Source organism: Tursiops truncatus, chromosome X (assembly GCF_011762595.2).
Source record: "Tursiops truncatus isolate mTurTru1 chromosome X, mTurTru1.mat.Y, whole genome shotgun sequence".
In the NCBI taxonomy this organism is placed as follows: Eukaryota; Metazoa; Chordata; class Mammalia; order Artiodactyla; family Delphinidae; genus Tursiops; species Tursiops truncatus.
The window spans coordinates 80,401,170-80,424,177 of record NC_047055.1 but is presented as its reverse complement, the minus strand read 5'-3'; the positions used below and the strand labels follow the sequence as shown (position 1 = coordinate 80,424,177).

General features: G+C 39.6%; 1 protein-coding gene across 2 annotated transcripts in view; it reads left to right on the top strand.

Moving 5' to 3' along the window:
- NBDY (negative regulator of P-body association) overlaps positions 1–23,008 on the top strand; it is a 51,458-nt gene that overhangs the window by 15,769 nt on the left and 12,681 nt on the right. Inside the window, exon 3 of one of the 2 annotated variants that reach the window (XM_033849965.2) lies at positions 18,108–19,371. The exons of the other annotated variant lie outside the window; for it this stretch is intronic. The gene's annotated coding sequence lies outside the window, so the exon portion shown is untranslated. Of the gene's footprint in view, positions 1–18,107; positions 19,372–23,008 lie in introns of those variants that run through there. 2 annotated transcript variants of the gene reach the window in all.

Here is a 23,008-nt window from a genome sequence, read left to right as displayed (position 1 = left end):
TACATCTTTATTGGAGTATAATTACTTTACAATGGTGTGGTAGTTTCTGCTTTTTTTTTTAAACATCTTTATTGGGGTATAATTGCTTTACAATGGTGTGTTAGTTTCTGCTTTATAACAAAGTGAATCACTTATACATATACATATGTTCCCATATGTCTTCCCTCTTGCGTCTCCCTCCCTCCCACCCTCCTTATCCCACCCCTCCAGGCGGTCACAAAGCACAGAGCTGATCTCCCTGTGCTATGCAGCTGCTTCCCACTAGCTATCCACCTTACGTTTGGTAGTTTATATATGTCCATGCCTCTTTCTCACATTGTCACAGTTTGCTCTTCCCCCACCCTATAACCTCAAGTCCATTCTCTAGTAGGTCTCTATCTTTATTCCTGTCTTACCCCTAGGTTCTTCATAACATTTTTTTCTTAAATTCTACATATATGTGTTAGCATACGGTATTTGCCTTTCTCTTTCTGACTTACTTCACTCTGTATGACAGACTCTAGGTCTATCCACCTCATTACAAATAACTCAATTTCATTACTTTTTATGGCTGAGTAATATTCCATTCTATACATGTGCCACATCTTCTTTATCCATTCATCCGATGATGAACACTTAGGTTGTTTCCATCTCCGGGCTATTGTAAATAGAGCTACAATGAATATTTTGGTACATGACTCTTTTTGAATTACGGTTTTCTCAGGGTATATGCCCATTAGTGGGATTGCTGGGTCATATGGTAGTTCTATTTGTAGTTTTTTTTTTTTTTTTTTTTGCCGTACGCGGGCCTCTCAGTGTTGTGGCCTCTCCCGCTGCGGAGCACAGGCTCCGGACGCGCAGACCCAGCGGCCATGGCTCACGGGCCCAGCCGCTCTGCGGCACGTGGGATCCTCCCAGACGGGGGCATGAACCCGTGTCCCCTGCATCGGCAGGCGGACTCTCAACCACTGCGCCACCAGGGAGGCCCCTATTTGTAGTTTTTTAAGGAACTTCCATACTCTTCTCCATAGTGGCTGTACCAATTCACATTCCCACCAGCAGTGGAGGAGTGTTCCCTTTCCTTCACACCCTCTCCAGCATTTATTGTTTCTAGATTTTTTGATGCTGGCCATTGTGACTAGTGTGAGATGATATCTCATTGTAGTTTTCTTTTCTTTTTTTTTGCGGTATGCGGGCCTCCCACTGTTGTGGCCTCTCCAGTTGTGGAGCACAGGATCCAGACGCACAGGCTCAGTGGCCATGGCTCATGGGCCCAGCTGCTCCGGGGCATGTGGGGTCTTCCCGGACCAAGGAACGAACCCATGTCCCCTGCATCGGCAGGAGGACTCTCAACCACTGCGCCACCAGGGAAGGCCCTCATTGTACTTTTGATTTGCATTTCTCTAATAATTAATGACTTTGAGCATTCTTTCATGTGTTTGTTGGCAGTCTATATATCCTCTTTGGAGAGATGTCTATTTAGGTCTTGTGCCCAGTATTTGAATGGGTTGTTTGTTTCTTTGTTATTGAGCTGCATGAGCTGCTTGTAAAGTTTGGAGATTGATCCTTTGTCAGTTGCCTCATTGGCAAATATATTCTCTCATTCTGAGGGTTATCTTTTAGTCTTGTTTATGGTTTCGTTTGTTGTGCAAATCTTTGAAGTTTCATTAGGTCCCATTTGTTTATTTTTGTTTTTATTTCCATTTCTCTAGGAGGTGGGTCAAAAAGGATCTTGCTGTGATTTATGTCATAGAATGTTCTGCCTATGTTTTCCTCTAAGACTTTGATAGTTTCTGGCCTTACATTTAGGTCTTTAATTCATTTTGAGTTTATTTTTGTGTATGGTGTTAGGGAGTGATGTAATCTCATACTTTTACATGTACCTGTCCAGATTTCCCAACAAAAATTATTGAAGAGGCTGTCCTTTCTCCACTCTACATTCCTGCCTCCTTTATCAAAAATAAGGTAACCATATGTGCATGGGTTTATCTCTGTGTTTTCTAACCTGTTCCATTGATATATCTTTCTATTTTTGTGCCAGTACCATACTGTCTTCATTACTGTAGCTTTGTAGTATACGCTAAAGTCAGGGAGCCTGATTCCTCCAGCTCCGTTTTTCATTCTCAAGATTGCTTTGGCTATTCGGGGTCTTTTGTGTTTCCATACAAATTGTGAAATTTTTTATTCTACTTCTGTGAAAAATGCCAGTGGTAGTTTGATGGGGATTGCATTGAATCTGTAGATTGTTTTGGGTAGTAGAGTCATTTTCACAATGTTGATTTTTCCAATCCAAGAACATGGTATATCTCTCCATCTATTTCTCTCACCTTTAATTTCTTTCATCAGTGTCTTATAATATTCTGCATACAGGTCTTTTGTCTCCTTAGGTAGGTTTATTTCTGGATATTTTGTTCTTTTCATTGCAATGGTAACTGGAGTGTTTTCTTAATTTCACTTTCAGATATTTCATCATTAGTGCATAACAATGCCAGAGATTTCTGTGCATTAATTGTGTATCCTGCTACTTTACCAAATTCATTGATTAGCTCTGGTAGTTTTCTGGTAGCCTGTTTAGGATTCTCTATGTATAGTATCATGTCATCTGCAAACAGTGACAGCTTTACTTCTTCTTTTCCGATTGGATTCCTTTTATTTCTTTGTCTCTCTGATTACTGTGGATAAAACTTCCAAAACTATGTTGAATAAGAGTGGTGAGAGTGGGCAACCTTGTCTTGTTCCTGATCTTGGTAGAAATGCTTTCAGTTTTTCACCATTGAGGATGATGTTTGCTGTGGGTTTGTCATATATGGCCTTTATTATGTTGAGGAAAGTTCTCTCTATACCTATTTTCTGCAGGGTTTTTATCATAAATGGGTGTTGAATTTTGTTGAAAGCTTTCTCTGCATCTATTGAGTTGATCATATGGCTTTCTCCTTCAATTTGTTACTATGGTTTATCACATTGATTGATTTGCGTATATTGAGGAATCCTTGCATTCCTGGAATAAACCCCACTTGATAGTGGTGTATGATCCTTTTAATGTACTGTTGGATTCTGTTTGCTAGTATTTTGTTGAGGATTTTTGCATCTATGTTCATCACTGATATTGGCCTGTAGTGTTCTTTCTTTGTGACATCATTGTCTGGTTTTGGTATCAGGGTGATGCTGGCCTCGTAGAATGAATTTGGGAGTGTTCATCCCTCTGCTATATTTTGGAAGAGTTTGAGAAGGATAGATGTTAGCTCTTCTCCAAATATTTGATAGAATTCGCCTGTGAAGCCACCTGGTCCTAGGCTTTTGTTTGTTGGAAGATTTTTAATCACAGTTAAAATTTTAGTGCTTGTGATTGGTCTGTTCATATTTTCTATTTCTTCCTGTTCAGCCTTGGCAGGTTGTGCATTTCTAAGAATTTGTCCATTTCTTCTAGTATTTCCATTTTATTGGCATAGAGTTGCTTGTAGTAATCTCTCATGATCTTTTGTATTTCTGCAGTGTCAGTTGTTACTTCTCCTTTTTCATTTCTAATTCTATTGATTTGGGTCTTCTCCCTTTTTTTTCTAGATGAGTCTGGCTAATGGTTTATCTATTTTTTTTTATATTCTCAAAGAACCAGATTTTAGATTTATTGCTCTTTGCTATCATTTCCTTCATTTCTTTTTCATGTATTTCTGGTTAGATTTTAATGATTTCTTTCCTTCTGCTAAATTTGGGGATTTTTGTTCTTCTTTCTCTAATTGCCTTAGGTGCAAGGTTAGGTTGTTTATTCAAAATGTTTCCTGTTTCTTAAGGTGGACTTGTATTGCTATAAATTTTCCTCTTAGAACTGCTTTTGTTGCATCCCGTAGGTTTCAGGTTGTCGTGTCTCCATTGTCATACGTTTCTAGGTATTTTTTGATTTCCTCTTTGATTTCTTCAGGGATCACTTCGTTATTAAGTAGTGTATTGTTTAGACTCCATGTGTTTGTATTTTTTACAGACCTTTTCCTGTAATTGATATCTAGTCTCTTAGCGTTGTGGTCAGAAAAGATACTTGATATAATTTCAATTTTCTTAAATTTACCAAGGCTTGATTTGTGACCCAAGATATGATCTATCCTGGAGAATGTTCCATGAGCACTAGAGAAAAATGTGTATTCTGTTGTGTTTGGATGGAATGTCCTATAAATATCAATTAAGTCCATCTTGTTTAATGTATCATTTAAAGCTTGTGTTTCCTTATTTATTTCCATTTTTTGATGATCTGTTCATTGGTGAAAATGGGGTGTTAAAGTCCCCTACTATGATTGTGTTACTATCGATTTCCCCTTTTATGGCTGTTAGTATTTGCCTTATGTGTTGAGGGGCTCCTATGTTGGGTGCATAAATATTTACAATTCTTTTATCTTCTTATTTGATCAAACCCTTGATCATTATGTAGTGTCCTTCTTTGTCTCTTCTAATGCTCTTTATTTTAATGTCTATTTTGTATGATATGAGAATTGCTACTACAGCTTTCTTTTAGTTTCCATTTGCATGGAAAATCTTTTTCCATCCCCTTACTTTCAGTCTGTGTGTGTCTCTAGGTCTGTAGTGGGTCTCTTGTAGACAGCATCTATATAGGTATTGTTTTTGTATACATTCAGCAAATCTGTGTCTTTTGGTGGGAGCATTTAGTCCATTTACATTTAAGGTAATTATCGATATGTATGTTCCTATTCCCATTTTCTAAATTGTTTTGGGTTCATTATTGTAGGTCTTTTCCTTCTCTTGTGTTTCTTGCCTAGAGAAGTTCCTTTAGCATTTGTTGCAAAGCTGGTTTGGTAGTGCTGAACTCTGTCAGCTTTTGCTTGTCTGTAAAGGTTTTAATTTTTCCGTCAAATCTGAATGAGATCCTTGCTGGGTAGAGTAATCTTGATTGCAGGTTTTTCTCGTTCATCACTTTAAATATGTCCTGGCAGTCCCTTCTGGCTTGCAGAGTTTCTGCTGAAAGATCAGCTGTTAGTCTTATGGGGATTCCCTTGTGTGTTATTTGTTGTTTTTCCCTTGCTGCTTTTAATATGTTTTCTTTGTATTTAATTTTTGACAGTTTGATTAATATGTGTCTTGGAGTATTTCTCCTTGGATTTATCCTGTATGGGACTCTCTGTGCTTCCTGGACTTGATTAACTATTTCCTTTCCCATATTAGGGAAGTTTTCAACTATAATCTCTTCAAATATTTTCTCAGTCCCTTTCTTTTTCTCTTCTTCTTCTGGAACCCCTATAATTCGAATATTGGTGCGTTTCATGTTGTCCCCAAAGGTCTCTGAGACTGTCCTCAGTTCTTTTCATTCCTTTTTCTTTATTCTGCTCTGCAGTAGTTATTTCCACTATTTTATCTTCCAGGTCACTTATCCGTTCTTCTGCCTCAGTTATTCTGCTACTGGTCCCATCTAGAGTATTTTTAATTTCATTTATTGTGTTGTTCATCATTGTTTGTTTCATGTTCAGTTCTTCTAGGTCCTTGTTAAATATTTCTTGCCATTTGTCTGTTCTATTTCCGAGATTTTGGATCATCTTTACTGTCATTATTCTGAATTCTTTTTCTGGTAGACTGCCTATTTCCTCTTCATTTGTTAAGTCCGGTGAGATTTTATCTTGCTCCTTCATCTGTGGTGTGTTTTTCTGCCTTCTCATTTTGCTTATCTTACTGTTTTTGGCGTCTCCTTTTTGCAGGCTGCAGGTACATAGTTCCCGTTGTTTTTGGTGTCTGTCCCCAGTGGCTAAGGTTGGTTCAGTGGGTTGTGTAGGCTTCCTGGTGGAGGGCAGTAGTGCCTGTGTTCTGGTGGATGAGGCTGGATCTCGTCTTTCTGGTGGGCAGGTCCACCACTGGTGGTGTGTTTGGGGTGTCTATGGACTTATTATGATTTTAGGAAGGCTCTCTACTAATGGGTAGGATTGTGTTCCTGTTTTGCTAGTTGTTTGGCATAGGGTGTGCAGCACTGTAGCTTGCTGTTCGTTGAGTGAAGCTGGGTGCTGGCGTTGAGATGGAGATCTCTGGGAGATTTTCACCGTTTGATATTATGTGGAGCTTGGAGGTCTCTTTTTGACCAGTTTCCTGAAGTTGGCTCTCCCACCTCAGAGGCACAGCACTGACTCCTGCCTGCAGCCCCAAGAGCCTTTCATCCACGCAGCTCAGAGTAAAAGGAAGAAAAAGTAGAAAGAAAGCATTAGTAGAAGTACAAAGAAAGAATGAAAGAATAGAGAAAGAAAGAAAGGAAGGAAGAAAGAAAGAAAGAAGAAAAGAAGGAGAGAAAGAAAGGAGGGAGGGAGAGAGGGAGGGACGTAGGGAGGAAGGAAGAAAGGAAGAAAGGCAGGAAGGAAGGAAAAAGGAAAGAAAGAAAAAAGATAAAGTAAAATAAAACAAAGTAAAATATAATAAAATTATTAAAATAAATAAATAATTATTAAGGAAAAAAATTAAAAATGGACTGATAGAACCCTAGGACAAATGGTAGAAGCAAAGCTATACAGACAAAATCTCATACAGAAGCATAAACATACACACTCACGAAAAGAGGAAAAGGGGAAAAAGTCATAAATCTTGCTCTCAAAGTCCGCCTCCTCAATTTGGGATGATTCGTTGTCTAAAGGTGGGAAGGAAGGAAAGAAAGAAGGAAAGAAAGAAGATAAAGTAAAATAAAGTAAAGTTATTAAAATAAAAAATAATTATTATGAAAAAAATTTTTTTAAAAAGACGGATAGAACCATAGGACAATTGGTGGAAGCAAAGCTATACAGACAAAATCTCACACAGAAGCATACACACTCACAAAGAGAGGAAAAGGGGAAAAAATCATAAATCTTGCTCTCAAACTCCACCTCCTCAATTTGGGATGATTCGTTGTCAATTCATGTATTCCACAGATGCAGGATACATCAAGTTGATTGTGGAGCTTTAATCCGCTGCTTTTGAGGCTTCTGGGAGAGTTTTCCCTTTCTCTTCTTTGTTCTTACAGCTCCCAGAGGCTCAGGTTTGGATTTGGCCCTGCCTCTGCGTGTAGGTCGCCAGAGGGCATCTTTTTTTCGCTCAGACAGGACGGGATTAAAGGAGCCGCTGATTCCGGGGCTCTGGCTCACTCAGGCCGGGGGAAGCGTGGGGCACGGAGTGCGGGGCGAGCCTGCGACAGCGGAGACCAGAATTCCATTGCACCAGCCTGAGGCGCGCCATGCATTCTCCTGGGGAAGTTGTTCCTGGATCCCGGGACCCTGGCAGTGGCTGGCTGCAGACTCCCAGGGAGGTGTGGATAGTGACCTGTGCTCGCACACAGGCTTCTTGGTGGCAGCAGCAGCAGCCCTAGCGTTTCCTGCCCGTCTCTGTGGTCCGCGCTTTTAGCCACGGCTTGCACCGGTCTCTGGAGCTCCTTTAAGCAGCGTTCTTAATCCCCTGTCCTCACGCACCAGGAAACAAAGAGGGAAGAAAAAGTCTCTTGCCTCTTCGGCAGCTCCAGACCTTTTCCCGGACTCCCTCCTGGCTATCCGTGGTGCACTAACCCCTTCAGGCTGTGTTCACACAGCCAACACCAGTCCTCTCCCTGTGCTCCAACCGAAGCCCGAGCCTCAGCTCGCAGCCCTGCCCGCCCCACCGGGTGAGCAGACTAGCCTCTTGGGCTGGTGAGTGCCAGTCAGTACTGATCCTCTGTGCGGGAATCTCCCCGCTTTGCCCTCCACACCCCGGTTGCTGTGCTCTCCTCCGTGGCTCTGAAGCTACCCCCTCTGCCACCTGCAGCCTCCGCCCGTGAAGGGGCTTCCTAGTGTGTGGAAACCTTTCCTCCTTCACAGCTCCCTCCCACTGGTGCAGGTTCCATCCCTATTCTTTTGTCTTTGTTTTTTCTTTTGTCTTTTGCCCTACCCAGGTACATGGGGAGTTTCTTTCCTTTTGGGAGGTCTGAGGTCTTCTGCCAGCGTTCAGTAGGTGTTCTGTAGGAGTTGTTCCACGTGTAGATGTATTTCTGGTGTATCTGTGGGGAGGAAGGTGTCTTACTCCGCGTCTTACTCTTCCGCCATCTTCCCCTCTGGTTCTAATTCTTCTTAATTCAGTCTTGGAAGGTTATACCTTTCTAAGAATTTCTCCATTTTTTTCCAGGTTGTGCATTTTATTGGCATAGAGTTGCTTGTAGTAGTCTCTTACGATGCTTTGTATTTCTGCAGTGTCTGTTGTAACTTCTCCATTTTCATTTCTAATTTTATTGGAGTCCTCTCCCTCATTTTCTAGATAAGTCTGGATAATGGTTTATCAATTTTGTTTATCTTCTCAGGGAACCTGCTTTTAGTTTTATTCATCTGTGCTATTGTTTTCTTTGTTTCTATTTCATTAATTTTTGCTCTGATCTTTATGATTTCTTTCCTTTTACTAACTTTGAGCTTTGTTTGCTCTTCTTTCTCTAGTTCCTTTTGGTGTAAGGTTAGATTTTTTGAGATTTTTCTTCTTTGCAGAGGAAGCCGTGTATTATTATAAACTTCCCTCTTAGAACTGCTTTTGCTGCATTCCAAAGGTTTTGAGTCATCATGTTTTCATGGTCGTTTTTTTCTTGGTATTTTTTTATTTCCTCTTTGATTTCTTCAGTGATCTCCTGGTTATTTAGTAGTGTATTATTTTGCCTCTATGTGTTTTTATGTTTTACACAATTTTTCCTGTGATTGATATCTAGTCTCATAGCATTGTGGTCGGGGAAGATAGTTAATATGATTTCAATTGTCTTAAATTTACCAAGGCTTACCCTAGATATGATGTATCCTGGAGAATATTCCATGAACACTTGACCATAAAGTGTATTCTGTTGTTTTCGGATGGAATGTCCTATAAATATCAATTAAGTCCATCTTGTTTAATGTATCATTTAAAGCTTGGGTTTCCTTATTTACTTTCATTTTGGATGATCAGTCCATTGGTGAAAGTGGCGTGTTAAAGTCCCCTACTATAATTGTGTTACTGTCAAGTTCCCCTTTTAAGGCTGTTAGCATTTGCCTTATATATGTTGGGTGCATAAGTATTTACAATTGTTATATCTTCTTCTTGGATTGATCCCTTGATCATTATGTAGTGTCCTTCTTTGTTTCTTGTAATTGTCTGTATTTTAAAGTCTATTTTGTTTGATATGAGAATAGCTACTCCAGCTTTGTTTTTTTTGTTTTGTTGTTTTGTTGTTTTTTTTGGTACACAGGCCTCTCACTGTTGTGGTCTCTCCCATTGCAGAGGACAGGCTCCAGACTCACAGGCTCAGCGGCCATGGCTCACGGGCCCAGCTGCTCCATGGCATGTGGGATCTTCCCAGACCAGGGCAGGAACTCATGTCCCCTGCATCGGCAGGTGGACTCTCAACCACTGTGCCACCAGGGAAGCCCTCCAGCTTTGTTTTGATTTCCATTTCCATGGAATATCTTTTTCCATCCCCTCAGTTTCAGTCTATATGTGTCCTTACGTCTGAAGTGAGTCTCTTGTGGACAACATGTATATGGGTCTTGTTTTTGTATCCATTTAGCCAGTCTATGTCTTTTGGTGGAGCATTTAAACCATTTGCATTTATGGTAGTTATCAATATGTATGTTCCTATTAACATTTTCTTAATTGTTTTGGGTTTGTTATTGTAGGTCTTTTCCTTCTCTTGTGTTTCCTGCCTAGAGAAGTTCCTTTAGCATGTGTTGTAAAGCTGGTTTGGTGGTGATGAATTCTCTTACCTTTTGCTTGTCTGTAAAGCTTTTACTTTCTCCATCAAATCTGAATGAGATCCTTGCTGTTTAGTGTAATCTTGGTTGTAGGTTTTTCCCTTTCCTCACTTTAAATATGTCCTGCCACTCCCTTGTGTCTTGCAGAGTTTCTGCTGAAAGATCAGCTGTTAACCTTCTGGGGATTCTATTGTATGTTATTTGTTGTTTTCCCCTTGCTGCTTTTAATAGTTTTTCTTTGTATTTAATTTTTGATAGTTTGATTAATTTGTGTCTTGGTGTGTTTCTCCTTGGATTTATCCTATATGGGATTCTCTGTGCTTCCTGTACTTGATTGACCATTTCCTTTCCCATATTAAGGAAGTTTTCAACTATAATATGTTCAAATATTTTCTCGCACCCTTCCTTTCTTCTTCTTCATAGACCCCTATACTTTGAATGTTCGTGTGTTTAATGTTCTACCAGAGTCTCTGAGACTCAATTCTTTTCATTCTTTTTTCTTTATTCTGCTCTGTGGTAGTTTTTCCACTATATTATCTTCCAGGTCACTTAGCCATTCTTCTGCATCAGTTATTCTGCCATTGATTCCTTCTAGAGAATTTTTAATTTCATTTATTGTGTTGTTCATCATTGTTTGTTTGCTCTTTATTTCTTCTACATCTTTGTGAAACATTTTTTGTATTTTCTTGATTCTATTTCTGAGATTCTGGATCATCTTTACTATCATTACTCTGAATTCTTTTTCAGGTAGGCTGCCTATTTCCTCATATTTTTGGTGGGTGGGTTTTTATCTTCCTTCTTCATCTGCTGTGTGTTTCTCTGTCTTCTCATCTTACTTACTTACTGTGTTTTGAGTCTCCTTTTCACAGGCTGCATTTTCGTAGTTCCCGTTGTTTTTGGTGTCTGGCCCCAGTGAATAATGTTGGTTCATTAGGTTGTGTAGGCTTCCTGGTAGAGGGAACTGGTGCCTGTGTTCTGTTGGCTGAGACTGGATCTTCTCTTTCTGGTGGGCAGGACCATGTCCGGTGGTGTGTTTTGGCATGTCTGTGACATTATTATGATTTTAGGCAGCCTCTCTGCTAATAGGTGGGGTTGTATTCCTGTCTTGCTAGTTGTTTGGCATAGGGTGTCCAGCACTGTAGATTGCTGGTCGTTGAGTGGAGCTGGCTCTTAGTGTTGAGATGGCTATCTCTGGGAGATCTTTTGCTGTTTGATAGTACGTGGAGCCTGGAGGTCTCTGATGGACCAGTGTCCTGAACTCGGCTCTCCCACCTTCAGAGGCACAGGCCTGTCACCCAGATGGAGCACCAAGACCCTGTCAGCTACACGTCTCAGAAGAAAAGAGAAAATAATGAAAGAAAGAAAAATAAATAAAGTTATTAAAATAAAATTTATTTTAAATATTACAATTTAAACTCTTTAAAAGTTATGAAAAAAACGAAAGAAAGTAGAGAGCAACCAAACTGAAAAACAAATCCACCAATGATAACAAGCACTGAAAACTATACTAAAAAAAACAAAAATAAAAATGGACAGTCAGAACCCTTGTACAAATGGTAACAGCAAATCTATACAGACAAAATCACACCCAGAAACATACACATACATACTCACAACAAGAGAAAAAGGGAAAAAAAAAAAAAAATATATATATATATATATATATATATAGAAAAGAAAAGAAAGGAAGAGAACAACCAAATCAATAAACAAATCTACCAATGATAATAAACTCTAAATAATAAACTAAGATAAACATAAAACGAGAAACAAATTAGATGTAGAAAGCAAACCCAAAGTCTAAAGGTGATCCCAAAATCCACTGCCTCAATTTTAGGATGATTCGTTGTCTATTCTGGAATTCCAGAGATGCAGGGTACATCAAGTTGATTGTGGCAATTTAATCCACTACTCCTGAGTCTGCTGGGAGAAATTTCCCTTTCTCTTCTTTGTTTGCACCGCTGCTTGGGTTCAGCTTTGGATTTGACCCCGTCTCTGCATGTAGGTTGCCTGAGGGTGTCTTTTCTTCACTCAGACAGGACGAGGTTAAAGTAACAGCTGACTAGGGGGCTCTGGCTCACTCAGGCCAGGGCGGAGGGAGGGATACGGAATGTGGGACAAGCCTGCGTCAGCAGAGGCGGGGGTGTGAGCTTGCAACAGCCTGAGGCATGTCATGTGTTCTCCTGGGGAATTTGTCCCTGGATCACGGGACCCTGACAGTGGCGGACTGCACAGGCTCTCGGGAGGGGAGGTGTGGATAGTGACCTGTGCTTGCACACAGGCTTCCTGGTGGTTGCAGAAGCAGACTTAGCATTTCATGCCCATCTCTGGTGTCTGCACTGATAGCCACAGCTCGCACCTGTCTCCGGGGCTCATTTACACAGTGCTCTGAATCCCCTCTCCTCGCACACCCTGAAGCAATGGTCTCCTTTCTCATAGGCTGTTACAGACTTTTTCCTGGACTCCCTCCTGGCTAGCTGTGGCACACTAGCCCCCTTCAGGCTGTGTTCATGCAGCCAATCCCAGTTCTCTCCCTGAGATCTGATCTCTGAAGCTGGAGCCTCACCTCCCATTCCCCACCTGACCCAGTGGGCTTTCTCAGGCTGGTGAGTGCTGGTCGGCACTGATCATCTGTGTGGGAGTCTCTCTGCTTTGCCCTCTGCACCTTTATTGCTGCCCTTTCCTCCAAGGCTCTGAAACTTCCCTCTGCCACCTCCCTTCTCTGCCAGTGAAGGGGCTTCCTAGTGTGTGGAAACTTTTCATCCTGCACAGCTCCCTCCCAGAGGTGCAGGTCCCTTCCCTATTCTTTTGTCTCTGTTTTTTCTTTTGCCCTACACAGGTACATGGGGAGTTTCTTGCCTTTGGGGAGTCTGAGTTCTTCTGCCAGCATTCAGTAGGTATTTTATAGGAGTCGTTCCACATGTAGATGTATTTCTGATATATTTCTGGGGAGAAAGGTGATCTCCACGTCTTACTCCTCTGCCATCTTGAAGGTCACATGGATATTTTTTAGCTTAATATTTTGTTACTCTTTTCCATTTAATTGCACTTAGTACAGACAACATGGTTTACATGATACTGATTTTTAGTATATGTTGAGATTTGCTTTATGTTCTAGAGAACATGATGAATTTATAAGTGTTTCATGTGTGCCTGAAAATATTTTGTATATTCTAATTGTTTCATGTAGCATTCTATAAAAGTCCATTAAACTTGTTAATTGTATTGTTTGTCTTCTATATTACTGTTAATTCTGTTTGTCTGCTACATCTATCCATTATTGAGAGCAATTAAAAATCTCCCACTGTAATTGTAGATTTGTCAAATTCTTGTAGTTCTGTAAGTTTTTGCTTTATATATTCAAGGCTTTATTATGTGCATACTAGTCTAAAATAGATACACTTTTTATCTTTTATAGTGACTCATTTGACCTTTTTGAATTTAAAGTCTACTTTGATAGACTTTGTTTTGGATGATATTTCTGTTTTCTATCCTTTTACTTACTTAATTTCTTTATTTCCTTTCTTTTATTTTTCAGAGAATTTTTTGCCAAAAAAATTGAATGCATTGGTTTACTTCTGAATTTACCAGTAGGATTTATAATTAGAATTAAGGATAAACTTCATAGCTCCAAACATTATTTTCTTCACCAATTTTTTATTTTATGAAACTTCAACTCTTCAGGAACATCAAAAGCCATCCTTCATGTAGATACGTCTATTGTTTATTTTTCTACATATTTTTTCTCTTTGTAGATATATATATAGATATATATAGATAGATAGATAGATAGATAGATAGATAGATAGATACACACTTTTTTTGCTGAACCTTTTGGAAGTAACTTGCAGCTATTGTGACACTTCAACCTTAAATACTTTGATGTGTATCTCTTAGGAGCGAGTGCATTACTATTATCACACTCAGAAAAATTCAACATTGATGCAATTATCTAATATACTATTCATGTCAAAGTTCTCCAGTTGTCCTAACAATATCCTTTATATCTTTTTATTTGTTTTGATCCAGGATCCAGTCAAGAATCATGCACCATATTTAGCTGTCATGCCCCTTTAGTCTTTTAAAATCTCGAATTGCACCTTCCCATCCTTTTCTTTTAATTTTTCATTACATTGGCATTTTGGATGAGTCCAGGCAGTTGTCCTACATTCATCCCACAATCCAAACTTGTCTGCTTTCCCAAGATTAATTTGAGCATTTTTAGTAAGAAGTCTACATAGGTGATGCTCTGTCCTTGCTATTGCATCACATCAAGAGGCACAAAATGCCATTTGGTCCCATTCATTATTGACGATGTTAAGTTTGTTGACCTTGTTTAAAGACTTTTTTAAGAGCAGTTTTAAGTTCACAAAAAAATTGAGAGGAAGGAACAGAGATTTCCCATATGCCCACTGCCCCTACACAGGCATAGCGCCTTCTCCATTATTAACATCTCGTACCAGATTTGTACATTTGTCACATTTGATGAACATACATTGACATATCATTATATTCCAAAGTCCATAGTTATATTTTTACTCTTGAACAATATACATTCTTGCTGTTATACATTCTATGAGTTCGCACAAATGTATAATGACATGTATTCATCATACAGAGTATTTTCAGTGCCTTTAATATCTTCTGTGCTCCACCTATTCATCCCACTGCCTCAACCCCTGGCAACCACTGATCTTTTTAGAGACTCCATGGTTTTACCTTTTCCAGAATGTCGTGTAGTTGGAATCATACATTATGTAGTCTTTTCAGATTGTCCTCTTTCCCTTAGTAATATGCATTTATGCTTCCTCCATGTCTTTTCATGACCTGATAGCTCATTTATTTTCAATGCTGAATAACATTCCATTGTCTGGATGTACCAGTTTATTTGTCCATTCATCTACTGAAGGCTGTATCCAAGTTTTGGCAAGTATGAATGAGGCTGCTATAAACTGCCATGTGCAGGTTTTTGTGTGGATATGAGTTTTCAACTCTTTTGGATAAACATCAAGAATCATGATTTTTTATATTTATAGTTATATTTATACATTTATTTCTTCTTTTATATGTACACATATATTTTTTGAAACATTAGACAATAAGTTGCCTCATGACTCAAAAACACTTCAGTATGTGTTTCCTAAAGACCTTATTTATTTTTTACCAATTATGCCAATAAATGTCCTTTAGGTAAAGAGAAAGAAAAGAAAATCTGGTCCAGGATCCACTCCAGAATCATATGTTGCATTTAGTTGTCATGTCTGTTTAATTTTCTTTAATCTGCAATAATTTCTTAGACTTTCTTTGTCTAAGAAAAAAATGTTTTTGAAGATATAACACAGTTATTTTATAGAATTTCCTTTGATTTCAGTTTTCCGAGCTTTCCTCATGGTTAGATTCAGCTTATGTACTTTTGTCAAGGAATACCACTGAAATGAGCTTTTTTTCTTCTCAGTGTTTTATATTAGGTGGTGCACAATGTCAAATTGTTCTTTAACTTTCAATTTCTTGTTACAGAATGCTGTTCAGGAGATGTCAGAATGTAAGGCTTTGATGCCCTTCAGTGACTTTATGAATAGCTATGTGGGTACTTTTTACTTTCTCCTTGGGAAATAGTCACACTTTTTTGGAAACAGGTGAAATTATAGTTTATAAATAGCATCGTATTCCTTGTCTACGTTTATAGAAGTGCTCAGCATTAAAGGGAGTTCTCATGTCTATTCTGCCATAATATTTTCCTTCCTCAGAGCATTTATGTAGCCTGGCTGGTTGTCTGTCCATTTCTCTCTCCCAGAAGAGATTGTTTTTTCCATTTCTCTCTCCCAGAAGAGGTTAACTTGTTTTCTTTCTTTTTTTTTTTTAAGAGAAAGAAGGTTTATTCAGGGAGATACACACTCCATAGACAGAGTGTGGGCCATTTCAGAAGGCAAGAGGCCTCAAAATATGGGGTGGTCAGTTTTTATGGGCTGGGTAATTTCATAGGCTAATGAGTGGGAGGATTATTGCAACTATTTTGGCAAAGGGGCGGGGATTTCCAAGAATTGTGCCACTGCCCACTTTTTCACGTTTTATGGTCGGCCTCAGAACTGCCATGGCACCTGTGGGTGAGTCTTTTAGCATGCTAGTGTATTACAATGAGCATATAATGAGGCCCAAGGTCTACTGGAAGTTGAATCTTCCGCCATCTTGGACCTAGATGGTTCTAACCAGTTTATGTCGTATCCTCAAGGGCTGTGTCATTCTTTTAGAGGTTGTGCCATGCCTCCTTCTCTCTTGTTTCCTTCCCCCCTCAGAGATTTTACTCCCATAATCTTCTGGGAAGCAGAGGGGTGATGGTCTCTCTTCTGTAGCTGCTTGAGAGCTGACTAGAAGTGTTAACCCTGCCTGTCAGGGAATAAAACTCTCTGGATGCCTGATCTAGTGACCCCAGTGGCAGGATGGCTTCTTGTTTTGAGTCAGAGGGTAGTAAGGACTGGAATCCTGGAATCCTCATGTAGCCAACATCTTGATGTCAAACTGTTGTAACTGCTTCTGTAGCCTTCCTATGAATCTTCTTGAAGATGAAGCACTTTTTGCAACAGCATCAGTACAACAATAACTGTTTATAAATGACAAAAGACTAAAGCATGCGTGGTTAAACATCCGATTACAGTGAAATCGATAAAGAAGCTTGGTTACTGTTGTGACATACAACATTTTAAGATAACAACTACAACTATAGCATTATACCAGGACATATCCAAATTTCAGAAAATTTATATAATTTTTAGAATGTCTATATTAATGCCATTCATCCATACAGTGTATTTTAAGTAGGTTTATTGCTCATGTGATAATGTTCTCCATGTAATTTAACATACCAAATAATACTAGTTAAATATCTTTTGTTAAGATACCTCAGGGGCCCTCTAAAGCATCCCAAAGTTAGCTGGAAGTCAAAAGAAATTGAATTAAAATTTGTTACTTGGGAAGTTTGTGAAAAACTTTCAAAACACTTGGTCAAATAAGATCATAGGTCACTGTGAGACAATACTTATTCCTTAACCAAAGTTAAAAGAGATCTCAAAAGCAAATACAGATCACTTAAAGGCAAAGAAACTCATACAACCTGTTACTAAAAGTAGCATTTTAAGAAAACTTTGGAGGGAGAAACCAAATCCATTCTTGCCCCAGCCCACTCCCAACAAAATCCATTTACCCAACTAAGTTTCCTTTTCCTTTTCCACAAACCTTTGACAACTTTTTGTATCTATGTTATTTTGTCCATTTTCTTTCCATTTAGGAGCAATGAGCTGTAGGACAAAAATTGCTCTTTTCCCTTAAGAGAATGTAATGCCCTTCCTCACACCTTCTTTTGTTTAAAATACACACCCTACATTCCTTAAGCAACCATAAACTGTGTTCTGCACCAGGACTTTGTAGATTGGTAAACATAAATACTAATGATTTCTAAAAACATATGCTTTCTTATAGAGAATAACTCAGGGTGGCACCAAATATATTTATCATTAGTGCTAAATACCTTTAGTTTCTCTGTTCAGTAATTTATATCTCAGTAACTTATTTTATTTGGGAATAACCTAGCTATTAAATAAACTTCCATCACTTAACTTAGAACAACTCTAAATATCAAGTAAATTTCCAAATATCTGGAGAGATTCTTTAATTTTTATTGTAGTATAGTTGATTTAAAATGTTGTGTTAGTTTCTGCTGTACAGCAAAATGGATCAGTTATATACATATACATATATCCATTCTTTTTTAGATTCTTTTCCCATATAGGTAATTACAGATTATTGAGTAGAGTTCCCTGTGCTATGCAATACGTCCTTCTTGGTTATCTATCTTATATATATTAGTGTGTATACGTCAATCCCAATCTCCAAATTTATCCCTTCCCCCATCCCCCTGGGTAACCATAAATTTGTTTTCTATATCTGGGACTCTATTTCTGTTTTGGAGGTAAGATCATTTGTACCATATTTTTAGATTCCACATATAAGCGATAGCATATGATATTTGTCTTTCTCTGTCTGACTTACTTCACTCATTATGACAATCTCTAGGTCCATCCATGTTGCTGCAAATGGCATTACTTCATTCCTTTTTATGGCTGAGTCATATTCCATTGTATATATGTACCACATCTTCTTTATCCATTCCTCTGTTGATGGACATTTATGTTGCTTCCATGTCCTGGCTATTCTAAATAGTGCTGTGGTGAACATCGGGATGCATGTATCTTTTTGAATTATGGTTTTCTCCAGAGATATGCCCAGAGTAGATGACTGGATCATAGGGTAACTATGTTTTAAGTTTTGTTCTCCATAGTGGCTGTACCAATTTACATTCCCACCAACAGTGTAGGAGGGTTCCCTTTTCTCCACACCCTGGAGAGATTCTTTTTAAGTACACATTCCTAAAACATAATTATTCCTAAAAAGTTCATCCAGATTGGGGAAGACAGCGGAAGAGTAAGACGTGGAGACCACCTTCCTCCCCACAGATACATCAGAAATACATCTTCACATGGAACAACTCCTACAGAACACCTACTGAACACTGACAGAAAACCTCAGACCTCCCAAAAGGCAAGAAACTCCCCATGTACCTGGGTAGGGCAAAAGAAAAAAGAATAAACAGAGACAAAAGAATAGGGATGGGACCTGCACCAGTGGGACGGAGCTGTGAAGGAGGAAAGGTTTCCATACACTAGGAAGACCCTTCACGGGTGGAGACTGCAGGTGCTGGAGGGGGGAAGCTGAGGAGCTGCGGAGGAGAGCACAGCAACAGGTGTGTGGAGGGCAAAGCAGAGAGATTCCCGCACAGAGGATCAGTGCTGACCGGCACTCACCAGCCTGAGAGGCTTTTCTGCTCACCCGGCGGGGCGGGCAGGGACTGGGAGCTGAGGCTCGGGCTTCAGTCGGATCGCAGGGAGAGGACTGGGGTTGGCGGCATGAACACTGCCTGAACGGGCTAGTGCGCCACACCTAGCCAGGAGGGAGTCTGGGAAAAAGTCTGGACCTGCTGAAGAGGCAAGAGACTTTTTCTTCCCTCTTTCCCGCTGCACGAGGAGAGGGTATTAAGAGCGCTGTTTAAAGGAGCTCCAGAGATGTGCGCGAGCGGCGGCTATCACCGCGGACCCCAGAGACGGGCATGAGACACTAAGGTTGCTGCTGCCACCACTAAGAATCCTGTGTGTGAGCACTGGTCACTATCCCCACTATCCCTCCCGGGAGCCTGTGGAGCCCGCCACCGCCAGGGTACCGGGATCCAGGGACAAGTTCCCCAGGAGAACGCACGGCGCGCCTCAGGCTGGTGCAATGTTACACTGGCCTCTGCTGCTGCAGGCTCATCCCACATTGTGCCCCTCCCTCCCTGCGGCCTCAGTGAGCCAGAGACCCCGAATCAGTGGCTCCTTTAACCCTGTCCTGAGTGAAGAACAGACGCCGTCTGGCGACCTAAGCTTAACCCTGGGAGCTGTGCGAACAGGGAAGAGAAAGGGAAATCTCTACCAGCAGGCTCCGGTCCAGCGGATTAAATCTCCACAATCAACTGGATGTACTCTGCATCTGCGGAATACCTGAATACACAACGAATCATCCCAAATTAATGAGGTGGACTTTGAGAGCACGATTTATTATTGTTCCCCTTTTCCTCTTTTTGTGAGTGTGTAAGTGTATGATTCTGTGTGAGATTTTGTCTGTATACCTTTGCTTTCACCATTTGTCCTAGGGATCTATCCGTCCGTGTTTTTGTTTTTAATTTTCAAAAAAAAATTTTCTAGGGCTTCCCTGGTGGCGCAGTGGTTGGGAGTCCACCTGCCGATGCACGGTATGTGGGTTCATGCCCCTGTACAGAAAGATCCCACATTCCATGGAGCGGCTGGGACCGGGAGCCAAGGCCGCTGAGCCTGTGCGTCCAGACCCTGTGCTTCACAACAGGAGAGGCCACAGCAGTGAGAGGGCTGTGTACGGCAAAAAACAAACAAAAAAATTGCTTGATACTTATTTTTTATGTTAATTTATTTTATTTTGCCTTTATTTTATTTTCTTTTATCCCCTTTCTTGCTTTATTTCTACCTTTTCTCCCTTTTATTCTGAGCCATGTGGATGAAAGGCTCTTGGTGCTACAGCCAGGAGTCAGTGCTGTGCCTCTGTGGTGGGAGAGTCAATGTCAGGACACTGGTCCACAAGAGACCGCCCAGCTCCACGTAATATCAAATAGTGAAAATCTCCCAGAGATCTCCATCTCAGCATCAACACCCAGCTTCACTCAACGACCAGCAACTACAGTGCTGGACACTCTATGCCAAACAACTAGCAAGACAGAAAAACAAAACCACCCATTATCAGAGAGGCTGACTAAAATAATAATAAGTCCACAGACACCCCAAAACACACCACCAGACATGGACCTGCCCACCAGAAAGATAAGATCCAGCCTCATCCACCAGAACAAAGGCACTAGTCCTATCCACCAGGAAGCCTACACAACCCACTGAAACAACTTTAGCCATGGGGACAGACACAAAAAACGATGGGAATTACAAACCTGCAGCCTGAAAAAAGGAGACCTGAAACACAGTAAGATAAGCAAAATGAGAAGACAGAAGTATACACAGCAGTTGAAGGAGCAAGAAAAAAACCCAACAAACCTAGCTAATGAAGAGGAAATAGGCAGTCTACCTGCAAAAGAACTCAGAATAATGATAGTAAAGATGATCCAAAATCTTGGAAATAGAAGAGACAAAATGCAAGAAACATTTAACAAGGACATAGAAGAAATAAAGATAAAACAAGCAATGATGAACAACACAATAAATGAAATTAAAAATACTCTAGAAGGGATCAGTAGCAGAATAACTGAGGGAGAAGAACAGATAAGTGACCTGGAAGATAAAATAGTGGAAATAACTACTGCACAGCAGAATAAAGGAAAAAGAAGGAAAAGAACTGAGGACAGTCTCAGAGACCTCTGGGACAACATTAAACACACCAACATTCGAATTATAGGGATTCCAGAAGAAGAAGACAAAAAGAAAGTGACTGAGAAAATATTTGAAGAGATTATAGTTGAAAACTTCCCTAATATGGGAAAGGAAATAGTTAATCAAGTCAAGGAAACACAGAGTCCCATACAGGATAAATCCAAGGAGAAACATGCCAAGAAACATATTAATCAAACTGTCAAAAATGAAATACAAAGAAAACATATTAAAAGCAGCAAGGGAAAAACAACAAATAACACACAAGGTAATCCCCATAAGGTTAACAGCTGATCTGTCAGCAGAAAATCTGCAAGCCAGAAGGGAGTGGCAGGATATATTTAAAGTGATGAAGGGCAAGAACCTACAACCAAGATTACTCTACCCATCAAGGATCTCATTCAGATTTGACAGAGAAATTAAAATCTTCAGAGACAAGCAAAAGCTGAGAGAGTTCAACACCACCAAACCAGCTTTACAATAAATACTAATGGATCTTCTCTACACAGGAAACACAAGAGAAGGAAAAGACCTACAATAATGAACCCAAAACAATAAAGAAAATGGGAATAGGAACATAGATATTGATAATTACCTTAAATGTAAATGGATTAAATGCTTCCACCAAAAGAAACAGACTGGATGAATGGATACAAAAACAAGACCCAAATATATGCTGTGGACAAGAGACCCACGTCGGACCTACAGACACACACAGACGGAAAGTGAGGGGATGGAAAAAGATATTCCATGCAAATGGAAACCAAAAGAAAGCTGGAGTAGCAATTCTCATATCAGAGCAGACAGACTTTAAAATAAAGAGTATTAGAAGAGACAAAGAAGGACACTACATAATGATCAACGGATCGATCCAAGAAGAAGATATAACAATTGTAAATATTTATGCATCCAACATAGGAGCACCTCAATACCTAAGGCAAATACTAACAGCCATAAAAGGGGAAATTGACAGTAACACATTCATAGTAGGGGACTTTAACACCCCACTTTCACCAATGGACAGATCATCCAAAATGGAAGTAAATAAGGAAACACAAGCTTTAAATGATACATTAAACAAGATGGACTTAATGGATATTTATAGGACATTCCATCCAAAAACAACAGAATACACATTTTTCTCAAGTGCTCATGGAACATTCTCCAGGATAGATCATATCTTGGGTCACAAATCAAGCCTTGGTAAATTTAATAAAATTGAAATTGTATCAAGTATCTTTTTGGACCACAATGCAATGAGACTAGGTATCAATTAAAGGAAAAGATCTGTAAAAAATAAAAACACATGGAGGCTAAACTATACACTGCTTAACAAAGAAGTGATCACTGAAGAAATCAAGGAGGAAATCAAAACATACCTAGAAACAAATGACAATGGACACATGGTGACGCAAAACCTACGGGATGCAGCAAAAGCAGTTCTAAAAGGGAAGTTTATAGCAATACAATCCTACCGTAAGAAACAGGAGACATCTTGAATAAACAACCTAACATTGCACCTAAAGCAATTAGAGACAGAAGAACAAAAACCACCAAAGTTAGCGGAAGGAAAGAAATCATAATGATTAGACCAGAAATAAATGAGAAAGAAATGAAGGAAATGATAGCAAAGATCAATAAAACTAAAAACTGGTTCTTTGAGAAGATAAAAATAATTGATAAACCATTAGCCAGACTCATCAAGAAAAAAAGGGAGAACACTCAAATCAATAGAATTAGAAATGAAAAAGGAGAAGTAACAACTGACACTGCAGAAATACGAAAGATCGTGTGAGATTACTGCAAGCAACTCCATGACAATAAAATGGACAACCTGGAAGAAATGGACAAATTCTTAGAAATGCACAACCTGCCAAGACTGAATCAGGAAGAAATAGAAAATATGAACAGACCAATCACAAGCACTGAAATTCAAACTGTGATTAAAAATCTTCCAACAAACAAAAACCCAGGACCAGATGGCTTCACAGGCAAATTCTATCAAACATTTAGAGAACGACTCACACCTATCCTTCTCTAAATCTTCTAAAATATAGCAGAGGAAGGAACACTCCCAAACTCATTCTACGAGGCCACCATCACCCTGTCACCAAAACAAGACAAGGATGTCACAAAGAGAGAAGACTACAGGCCAAATCAGTGATGAACATAGATGCAAAAATCATCAACAAAATACTAGCAAACAGGATTCAACAGCACATTAAAAGGATCCTACACCGTGATCAAGTGGGGTTTATTCCAGGAATGCAAGGATTCTTCAATATACGCAAATCACTCAACGTGATACACCATATTAAAAAATTGAAGGAAAAAAACCATATGATCATCTCAAGAGAT